Below are 11,478 nucleotides of genomic sequence, written 5' to 3'. Positions count from 1 at the left end.
AGCATCCCAGCGCATCTTCAAGCAGTTTGCTCGCGAGGTGAACGCGGCCCTTCCCAAGCTCGAGGCCACGCGCCCGCTCAGGTGGTCCAAGTGCGCCATCACCTTCAGCTCGTCGGACCAGCTCAAATGTGCGGCTACTGCCAGTGCCCTGCCGATGCTTTGCTCGCCCATCATCAGCAATTTCCAAGTCACCAAGACCCTCATCGACGGCGGCGCAGGGCTCAATGTCTTGGCCGTCGAGACGTTTGACAGCCTCCAGGTGCCATATGATCAGCTACAGCCTACCAAGCCTTTCTCCGGAGTGACCAACGGCTCCACCACCCCGATAGGGCAGGTCCGCCTCCCTGTCACCTTCGGTCAGTGCGACAACTACCGCACCGAGCTCATTGACTTCGACGTCGCCCACATCCGTCTGCCGTACAACACCATCCTTGGGTATCCAGCGTTGGCCAAGTTCATGACAGTGACCCACCATGGCTACAACGTCTTCAAAATGCCAGGAAGCGATGGAATCATCACGGTCCCCTGTGAAGAAAGAGATGCGGTGTGCTCCCTGGAGCGCGCCTTCCAGGCCGCAGCAATCGAAGACCCCGACATCGAGGGCGCCCTGTACCCTCCTGAGGCCATCCCTAAGAAGAAGAAGCAGCTACTCCGCACAGGGCCTCAGGAGAGCGGCGTCTCTAGCGGCGCCGCCTTAGGATCAGCGCCCGCACCTGGGGCGCCTCCCTCCCTCGCATAGGAAGGCGCGTCCGGCGCCCTTCTCGGGCAAGGCTCGGGGTCTCTCTTCTGGAGGGCCTCAGACCTAGCCAACATCACGAGGGAGGCGCTCGGGCACCACGTGGAGGCGTGCTTTGCTGCACGTTTCCCTCAAGAGGGCACTGGGCGAGGAGCGCCCGGTGCTCAGGAGTTCATCGCAAGGCAACCCAGGAGCTTCAAGAAGCAAGGGCTATGCGCGGCGACCGTCGCCTGCCACCTCGCGCAACTCCCCGTCACTACTAGGAAACTGCTTATAGATAGACGCATACTAGCAGCGTGCTATATTGCCCCGCGCTACTGCTACTTACTAGTAGCGCGTGGCCAAAAAACACACGCTACTAGTAAATATTTCTAACCGTGCCCCGCAAACAGACCATACTAGTAGCGCGGGCCATAAAACAATCGCTACTGCTAAGTAATAGTGATAGCGCAGCTAACATACCCCGCGCTACCATTAAGTGTGTCACACCAATCTCCCACCTCCCACCCTCCCACCCCGCGATCCACTCCGATCGAGCCCACCAACCGTCTCAGGCCGCTCCTATACCACCCACCCCCGATCTAGATCGATCGAGATCCCCCTTCCACCTCCTCTCCTCTACCGTCCACCCCCTGGTTCGTCCCCTCGCTCGACCCCTCGCTCGCCATGGCCGCCTCGCTTGACCCCTCGATCGCCACCGCAGCCACCAAGCCGCGCCTCGCCGCTCCCCCGCCGTCCTCCGCCGCGGCCACGGGCGGGCTGCGCCGCGGTGCCGTCCTCCAGCGGGGACGGCAGCGGCGCGGCAGGTTCTCGTGCTGCACGGGGTCCGCCGCCTCGGAGATGTATGTAATGCCTCCTTGCCTCTCTTTTTTCCCCCTCTCCTAATCTGTCAGTGTAATTTTGTGAGGCCCTCATCTCTGTGGATGGGAATGGGATGGGGGACGGAATCCTCCTCTTCTTCTTATGGAAGTCCCTTGTAGTAGCTGTATAATGATGATTGCACTAGGTTGGTTGATCACGCCTCATGATTGGGAGGCCCATCACCATCACCATCACTTTCCTAGCTGAACAATGATGGTTGCGCTCTGCAGCCGTAGGCCGGGAGCCCGCATCAGTATTGAACAAACATGTGCCACTGCCAATGGCGCCGGAAGCGCATAGAGGTATACCGCAGCTAATGATAGCCCAGGTGAGAGGCCTACTAAGTCCCCAGCTTCCTACTGGTCAATGCATCTTTGGTTTTGTTTTAATGGAGTTCTATTCAGCTTGTGTAATCAAACTGTTAGTCCCAAAAACAGTTTACTGAAACTGCTGCCACTCTGGTTCAGTTAAGACTTGGGAGTCTGAACTGTTGTGTTAGACATAAGTAGAAGTACACCTGCAAACTAATTAGTTGTTGGGAGAAAAACATTTTATAAACACGTATTCACACTCAACCTTGATTAGGAAATTATTGGTTTTGAACTGTCCATGATTTAGATGAATCCAGGTCTTCAATTTAATCTATATGCCGCTAGTAGGAAACTTTGGAACTTGAAAACCCAAATCTGTTTTAGTCCTCCTAGTTTAGCCTATTCTAATAGTTTTGAGTAAGTTCTTGGGGATGAGTCTATAAGTCTGTTCAGTGTTCAGCTCTACTTGATTGTAATTCATTTGCTCTAGCTTTCACAAAAAACTAATTATCTGGTACACTTTAGAACTATCCTGTGAACATTGATTGGCTGCAGATGAGCCATGTGTCTCAGAAGTCTGAAGGATTGTTCATCATAGAAATGTTCAGTTGATAGATTTATGAGTTGTCCTGAATTCGGCGTCCATGACCAAACCCAGGTACCTACAAACTCCCCTTTGTTCTGTTTTAGACCAACTATGTTTTTCTGCAAGTCAAATAGACCGTAATACTAGTAACATTGTGTAGCTAGATAGGTCATTGTTGGTTCTGATGCTTATTGATTGACACACCAAGTGTTGTTACTGCTGATGATTACTAGTACTACAGCAATAATACATCTGCAACCAAGAGTTAAATGGAAATGACATGACAGTAATGGGTACAATGTTGGTAATACATCTGTTGTTGTTGATGCCTTCTTGCTTGCTTGCGAATGACCTGGGAATTACTTCTACTTGGCGCACAACCTTTGCTTGTTGCAATTTGCCTCAAAAGCTTGGATTAAGAATCTATAATAAGACTTGGTACTGCCTTCGAATTCCTTATCTTCTTTCACTTGTGGTCATGCCTAGCACTGTATCCTTCTTAAGTTTGGTTTCCCAAATTTCTAGGATTGGTCTGTTTGGTACTGCTTATAATTCATATATACTATGCTGCTGCTATATGCTTTTGTTTGTGCTATTGTTACTTAGTTCTCTATAGGTTACTGTTATACTGTACTAATGCTCCAGGTTCTTTGTGAGTTCCTAGTAGTTGTCTTGGTTCATTGTTTAATTCAAGGATTTGTTAGTTCCTAGTAGGGAACACATGGACATGAAGCTGCAGCGGCGACGACGATATTGACATGGGGCTGCGGCGGCGACAACGACAACGACGACATCAGAACGGTGCTGCTGCGGCGGCGACGATGACAACATCTTCACGGTGCTGCGACGACGATGACATCAACGCGGGCTTGAGGAGTCGCCGACGCCGACGACCTATACGCGTGGTGTATATTGTGTATATATATGTATATATATATATATGTGTGTGTGTGTGTGTGTGTGTGTGTGTGTATTAATTATCTATATCGGTATGTATGATTGATTGTATGCATAAGATGTACATATTATGAAATGCATGTATGTGAGTACTATGAAATGTATGTCTAAAGTGAAATAGGTAGATTTTTATTTTTTTGAATCCTAATTAGTTACTAGTAGCGTGGGTGGTATCATAGATGAGCTACTACTATTCCTTTAGTAGTAGCGCGGGCTTGGAATAGTAGTAGCGCGGTGCATCAGCGCTACTGGTATGTCTGTTTAGTAGTAGCGTGGGGTAAAACACGCGCTACTGCTAAAAAATAGTTGTAGCGTCGTAGCAGTAGCGCGGGAACCTACGCTACTGGTAGTCCAAAAACCAATGCTACTGCTAAGGTTTTTCCTAGTAGTGCATCCTGGTGAGGACGGCGAGCTGCGCGTCTGCATCGACATTCCAGGGCTCAACAGGCCCACATCTCAGGAGCGCTTCTGTCCTTCGCGCGTTGGGTGGTGTGAGGGTCCACCTCACAGCTACGTCTGCATGCCATTGGGCTTGCCGAACATGGCGGCCGCCTTCCAGCGCCACCCGCGGAGTGTCCTGTCGGCTCAGGAAGCCAGGCATCACGCAGTCTGGGCGGAGATGGTGACGGTCCTCGAAGACCCGCCCGGGCCCCCAGAGCCTCCCGAGGCTCAGGGTCCTGGCGGCTCATGAGGAGCAACTCCTTCATCGCGCGCCTTCGGCTACCTCAACCCTCCTTCAACAACGGTACCAGGTGACATTTTCCAAGTTTACTCAGCTGGGAGCGCCCCTCGGGCTGCACGATTCCCAGGTCGCACGGGCCTATCCCTACGGCATGTATCCTTTTGCATTTTTAGCTTACTCTGTCGGCGGCGCCCCTCGGGCTGCATCATCCCCAGGCCACTTGGGTCCGTCCCAGTGGCATGTATCGTTCTTGCATCTATCTGAGCTAGCATGAGTTACCTACGGTTACCACCTGCCTGCCCGGCACTTCGATGACATGTACGTCGCACGCCCTAGGGCTAGGGCGCGCGACCCGGTGCCTCGCCACCGCGGGAGCCGCGCGCCTGTCGTCTTTCTTCAGGATTCTTCGCATGAGAAGACTAGGCACGGCGTCTGTGCTCGGGTCCGTCCCTGCAGCATCGATAAACCCAACGACTGAGCTCTGTCTGGCGGGCCAGCCCTGCTCATGTCACCTCCAGGGGTCGTTGGTGTTTGGCCTTCTCATGTGATCGCCTCAGGAGATTCGCCCGGCGCAGGTTGCCTAACCATCTTGCAGGACCGTTGCAGCCATCAAGAATCAAGACCAGGCGCAGCCCGCCTTGAGATAGGGCCTCGTGAGTCCCACGCTGGCTCACGAGTGCCCAGACACACCTCGTCTAGCCCTGCCGTGCAAGCCACGTGTCAGGGCGGGGCTGTACACGCCCCGAGGGCTCCACTCAGAGGGAGCCCTCACCCACGCACCAGTGGAAGCACCATGCTCCGCGCTGGCAGTCAACACGGTCGAGGAGCGGCTATGCCCGTGCAAGTGCGGAAGCGCTACGCTCCGCACTGGTGATAAACAACTGAGGGCGGCCCCATGGCCATACCAACCTCAGGGAGCCACCCGGCTCAGTGTCCAGCCTCACCGCAACGCTCCCCCCTCGGGAGAGCCGCGCGAGGGGGCTGGGCACGGGGGTTGCGCTCGGGTCACACCCAAGCGCACGCCACCCTGCCAGGTCTCTCGGACCTAGTCGTCACGCGCCCTCCCGAGCGGAGCCAAGGTATGAAGGTCGTTTGGGCGTCAAGAGGGACTCCTGGGCATCGCGACTCAGGAGCCTAACTGGCCACGTAGCCCCTCACCCCTTGGTCTCGTCCGGGCGATCCGGACGACCCAACGGCGGCTGAGGTATGCGCGGGGTCGGGCCCCGCCAATGTAGAACACTAGGCCTACTCCCGCATCTCTTCTCCGTAAGTTGTTTGGCGTCAAGGGGGACTCCTGAGCATTGCGCCTCAGGAGCCTAACTGGCCACGTAGCCCCTCACCCCTTGGTCTCGTCCTGGCGATCCGGACGATCCAACGGCTACTGAGGTATGCGCGGGGTCAGGCCCTGCGGACGCAGAACACCAAGAAAACGGGATGGAAATCGCGGAATCTCAAACAAATATTACAAGACATACTATTCTTCGAATACCAGACACAAGTTTAAACGCCTCCATGAGGCATGGTGCATGTTGCAGAAGCAAAGCAGGAAAAGGAGCCGCCAGCAAGCCATCTCGTCATCCCTGGACGCCGCCGTCACTTGCAAGGGGTGCCCCTTCAACGGCGACATTTCCCTCACCTGTGCTGCCCGCCGGAGTTCCAGGTTCAGCAGCACCACCAGTCGAGGGCGCAGGGTCGAAGGCGCGGAACTTCTTCAGCAAGGCCTCCACCTGGCTCTTCATGGCTTCGGCAGCGGCTGCGCAGCGCTCGTCATGCACGGGCTCGAGAAGCTCGTCAAGGTCGGCGTCAGGATCACGAAGATGGAGGTGGCTTAAGACGCGCGTCAGTGCAGCAGAGGAGAGCGCACGGCCTTCCTCCTCCACCAAGGGGTCGATCCCGTCGATGACGTCCTCGAGCGCCGCGACAAGATGAGGGGGCAGCTGGGTGGGACCCTCGTCGTCTGTCGCCAGCGGCTCTCCAAGCCCTTCTCGTAGAGTGGCCGCAGCGCCACGCGGGACTTCTCCTCAAGGGACTTGAAGGCCACGCGGTCCTCAGCCAGGACCTTCACTTTGGCTTCCAGCTCGGCCTTCTCTGCCTTCATCTCCTGCTCCAGCTTCTCCAGCCGGCTGCGCTCCGTGGCCTAGGCCCTCACCAACTTCTCCAGCTTAGCGTCGCGACCTCTGACAGCGTCCTCTCGGGCCTTCATCTTCTCCTCCTCCGCCTTGCGGCCTCGAGCCTCGGTCGCGCGCTCGTTGCGCATGGTCTCCAGCTCGGCCTCTAGCGACCGGCAGCGATCCTGGATGGCCCCGGCGTCCTCCAGCGCCACCTCGCGGGCAGCCGCGGCTTGGGCAGCGGCCTGCTTGTCCTTCTCGAAAGCTGCCACGGCCTGGATCAGCGCCTCCCGGATGGATGCATCAGAGTGCAACCAGCCAGAGATCGGCTCAAGGCGCCCGGCCACTAGGCGACGGTCGGCGCCTTGAAGATCACCCCACAGCCGGGTCAGCGCAGAAAGGGCGTGCTCCAGGGCGTCAGGCAAGGCAGAAGGATTGCGGACTGGTAGTGGGGTGGAAGGAGAAGGTAGCATTGTCGCCAAGACCTGCAGGTTAACGGCGGCGGAAGAAGAAGCCAGGAGCTCCGGAGCCTGCGGGGCCTCGGCCAGCAAGCTGGGGACAAGCACCTCGGGAGTCGACGTAGCATGAGGGGCCGCTGTCCCCTGGAGACGCTCCTCTGGGCCTCTCAAGGAAGCCCGGGCCGGAGAGGGGCGGGCGCCATCGCTGCCCTTCTGTGCCGGAGGAGGTGCGGTCGTGCCAGGCTGCCGGGTCCATGAGGATGTGGCCGCCCGTTCCTTCTTCTTCTTTGATGACGACGTCGACCTAGAAGCTCAAGGAGGAAGCATCAGGAAGCCGCGACGGAAGCAGGAGCAAGGACAAGGTCAGGGCAGGATACTCACTGGTCCACGGCGGTGTAGTCCCGGTGCCTCTTCAGAAGTGCGGAGCTTAGGGGCCTCGCGGCCTGGGGCGCAGGCACGCGGGCCCCAGGAGTCTGGGAGGCCGCTGTGGCCCCAGGTGGCGGTGAGGCAGGGGCGTCACCCCGAGAGATCAGCGACAATCTGCTCTTCGTCGGGACACCGGACGACGGCTTCCCCAAGGGGAGACCCTGGACCTCGTAGTGACCCTAGCAGGGGGCAGGACTTCCCTCGCTGGGTGGTCGCCGGCAGCGTCGTCGTCAGGCAAGGCGCGGAGGAGGTCGGCCTTGCGCAGAGGGGAAGTCTTCCCAGACCCCTTCGGGGTGGCCGCCGAGTCCTGCTCTTCCTCCTCGCCGGAATCGTCGGAGGACACCACCACCGGAACCGTCACCACTCGGGCCTCAGAGAGCACCGGTGGCACAAGACCATGCCCATCGAAGACGGGCATGGCGGCGGCAATCTTTGCCCCATCTGGGCAGCGGTACAAGGGAACGATGCTGTCCGGCGGGTACCCTTGGTCATCCCCGACCAAGGAGCGGAGGGCCGTGCCCAGCTCCTCGTCAGACAGGGCCTCCGGACGCAGGCGGAGGTCATCCCCGAGCTTCCACAAGGGGCGCGCATGCGCCTGGAGGGGAGCCACGCGCTGCACCATGAACTCCTTGACGATCATGGCCCCCGTCAGCTTCACTGCCCTTGGGTCATCAGGCTTCAGGTTGGCGGTCATCCTCTCCAGCACCAACTCCGCCCGAGGGTCGGTGAGCTTCACTTCGGAACCACCTGTCGTGAGACACGGGCATCTCCATCGGCAGCACCAGCCTAGGGTGGGAGCACTTGGCATCCATCAGGACCCACTTGCCCCTGAAGCCCTCAGCCTTCTTCCCGGCCTTCGAGATTGCATTGGTCTTGTTGGCCGCGACGAAGTTGACGCACCCTGAGCAGGGGTCGTCCTTGACCCGGAGATAGAAGAAGTGGCGCAGCAGTGCCACGGACGGCATCACCCCAACGTACGCCTCGCAATAAAAGGCGAAGATCGATAGAAGGAGGATGGAGTTGGGATGAAGATGGAGGGCGTGAATCTTGTAATGGCTAAGGACGGAATAGAAGAAGTCGGAAAAGGGAGGAACCAACCCCACCACGATGCTGCTCATGAAGAAGGGATAGAAGGTGTTGCCCGAGGCCTCCGGCTCGGCGGAGCCGTCCCAGAGTATAGTCTTCCTCTTCTCATCACCCTCCACCGTCATCAGGAGCGTGGAGGCGAGGTTCTTCTCCGAGATGCTTGGCGCATTCAGCGCAGGCTCGTACCAGGATGGCGGAGGGACGGCCCGAGCTTTGTTGGGTGCCATTGGCGGCAGGCTCAGAGGAGGATTTGGGCGGATCTGGAGTCTTTGGGAACGAGGAGCAAGAAAGGGGATCTGGAGCAACACGAAGGGAAGCAATGAAGGCAGCGTGGCCCGCGCCAGCCTTTTGTCAGTCGGGCAGTTGCCGAGACAGCGTGGGGAAGCGGAGACGCCCACGTCCGGTCAGTCGCCACGCGTCAATCAAGGCCGCATGCAGTTGGGGCCCGCGGCACTCCGCAGTTGCCCCTTGGCTTCGCCTCGAAGCCAAGTCCGAGCGCGCCTTGGGCCCGGGGGCTATCGTCAGCGTTCTGGGAATGGGGGTCCCCAGACATGCCTGCCTGCGGCCCATGGTTTGGCTCCTCTAGCGGCCTGGTACAGCCCATCTTCACCAGCAAACACTCAAGACCCTCGTGAGGGGCCAAGCCTCGTGAGGCGGACGACACAAGACCTCCTCAGGGGCAGCCTCACTAGGCTGGCTCGCGAGGAGCGGAGAGATCAAGGCGAGGGGCACCTTGTGAGGTTCCTGTGACGTGAGCCATGACGACCAAGGCCAGGCAGGCACCAGGCGGGCGCCAGCGGGCGCAGAGTACTCGTTTCCTCTTTGGTCCTAAAGGAGAAGGCACAGGCGAAGAGTCCCGAGGCATCAGGCAAAGGTTTCCATATCGGTGCAACAAGACCAAGACCAGCAGGGCGGCAGGACGGAGGTCACCACGGAGCCCACGACGTCGTCACCACCAGAGCCTCTGGCAGGCGAAGACCACCTTTTGTCAGGATAGCTTGTACTAGTTGTCCCCCTTCAAATTGGCCATTGTGGGATCCCTTCCCGCCTAATATTAGGGAAGAGGACCGGGGCCTCTATAAATAGGACTAGCCACCACCATAGGAGGGGGGCGGAACCTTGGATCAGATCCATTCCACCCTCACACGCACAAGCTCACCGAGCTCAAGAACACCTCTCCTCAGGAGGCTGTTCTTCCCTTGTACTTGTTCATCCTCAGCCTACAAGGCAATCCACCACACCACACTGGAGTAGCGTATTACACCACATCGGTGGCCCAAACCAGTATAAACTCTTGTGTCCCTTGTTCTTCGAGTTCGACGAGCTGAGCTTTGAGATCGTGGTGAGTGGGTGAGCTAGGGGGAGAGAGAGATCTTCGTGCGCACCCCAGAGTTCGAACCTTAAGGGTTTTGCCGGAACCTGCAATCCGACAGCGGCGGGCCTTCGTTGCCGCAGACGGGCATGGGGCATTTGCAGGGTGCGAGCGGACACACGCTCTGGTGATCGGCGAGCTTGTGGTAAGTGGCGTAGAGCCCACAGCCTTCGTGTGGGCACTCCACCCTCACTGAGGAGAGGACGGCGTCCACCGCCGTGTTCCGCACGTCAAAGCCACTCCGCGCTTGCACTTCTGGCACTACCGCTGGTTCCCGGGGCGCTCGACGAGGCAGTCCACGCAGGCCAGGTGCCCTCCCTTGCACTGCACAAATCAATCGAACAGCACATCAATCAAGAAACCTGTAGTTTGCTTGATCAGCCAAACGGACGAGGTGTATTCGAACCTCATACACTGGAGGCTTCAAGGGGCAGAGGCACATGGGGCAGTGGAGCAAGGTGAGGTCCATCGAGACCATAGAGAGCTCCATCGCCGAGTCCTGTTCCGTCTGCATGATCTCGCCCTCCTCGTGCACAACCATCTCTCGCTTTAGGGCCGGGGCATTACAAAGCTTTACCGTCACATATTCATACTACTTCAAGGTGCATTAAATCAACACATGCAAGTATCAATAGGAGAGTCACGGCATGCATGCATGCATGCATGCGTTGTAATTAATGCATCGGTAAACGCAAATTATTGAAATATATCAAGTGCGGTGCTTTGATGTGTCGCGTCAACTTGTACAACAAGAAGTTTGATTACTACAATGCCCTCTCGCCTTAACCGCACCTGCCTTTGGCTGCATGACAGGTGGGCCACCCACCTGTTGGGCCCACCTGCCATACACGCAAAGGCAGGAGCAGTAAGTCAATGAAGTTGTGTCCCTCCCTCTCCCATGGGCGTGGTGGCTGGCAGGACTAGGAGAAGCTTTCGCTACACGCTCTCAATCCCGCACGCGGTGGACATGCAACAGTTCGATCGGTGTTAGATGGCCAGAAGCATACTGTAGTACTCCTCCACTGCAGTAGTACTCCATCATTGTTGACCTCCCGAAGAGGCGAAGAGCCAAGCGCAGCCCGGACGCTCGTGTGGCAGTTTCATGTGTAGAGTAGTCTAGGATAGCGTGTACTGTGCCTATAAGCTTAAAATCGTTGGGGTCGGCTCCATGCTTTTTTTAATTAAAATAATCTTCTGGCCCTGCCTGTCATCCTGGTGATTGTAGTTTGCACGCTCATTTGGTCAAGACAGGAATATATATTTTAATTTGTCGTGGGGTAAATGTTAGAGGTTGCAGCAAATATATTGTACATTGCGGGTCTTTCAACCAAGTTTAGAGGCAACCATGTGGGGCCAGTGCTAGGATGTGTCGCGTCAACTCGTACAACGAGGAGAAGCTTGATTTTACTACTACACGCCTTCTCCCTCGCCCATGCGCGGAGTGGCTCGCAAACGAGGACAGGCTTTTGCTTATAGTACTACAACAAGCTATCCCTCCCGCTCGCGGTGGACGGACATGCAGCAGTGGATTCGAAACTATAGAAGCAGTAGTAGTAACATCATTGTTCGTCTTCTCAAAGAGGCGAAGAGCCAAGCGCAACCCGAACGTGGCAGTTGTGAACCTTGGAGCACGCATATAGCCAGGCTCTTGCATGAGACAAAATTGCTATGTGAGCCCACTATTGTAGTAACTTGCTAGTGTAGCCCTATAAACAAGAAAGGAGTACTTGCCTTTCTACAGATTTCAACAAGTGACTAGACTACACCGAGACGGAGTACATATGGAGCAAAATGAGTGAATCTACATCGTAAATAAATATGTAGTTCTCTCGTTTTCCTCTCCGCCTTCGTCGCGGTGCACAATATTGAGTATACTAGTACCGACTAGTCTCTTA

The 11,478-nt window shown here is 56.7% G+C and overlaps 1 long non-coding RNA gene across 4 annotated transcripts; it reads left to right on the top strand.

Annotated features, from left to right (window-relative positions):
- Nucleotides 1-1,278: 1,278 nt before the first annotated feature.
- LOC120973252 (uncharacterized) lies at nucleotides 1,279-3,551 on the top strand. 4 transcript variants are annotated; one of them, XR_005767757.3, is made up of 4 exons: nucleotides 1,279-1,578; nucleotides 1,828-1,925; nucleotides 2,464-2,566; nucleotides 3,199-3,551. It is a non-coding gene; the product is annotated as an uncharacterized lncRNA (long non-coding RNA). The 4 variants fall into 4 exon arrangements; XR_006669859.2 differs by having other exon boundaries at nucleotides 1,828-2,566; XR_005767756.3 differs by having other exon boundaries at nucleotides 1,286-1,925.
- Nucleotides 3,552-11,478: the final 7,927 nt, after the last annotated feature.

The sequence above is a fragment of the Aegilops tauschii genome, chromosome 2, assembly GCF_002575655.3.
Source record: "Aegilops tauschii subsp. strangulata cultivar AL8/78 chromosome 2, Aet v6.0, whole genome shotgun sequence".
In the NCBI taxonomy this organism is placed as follows: Eukaryota; Viridiplantae; Streptophyta; class Magnoliopsida; order Poales; family Poaceae; genus Aegilops; species Aegilops tauschii.
Note: the sequence above shows the minus strand (reverse complement) of the source record. Positions and strands in the feature narration are given on the sequence as shown.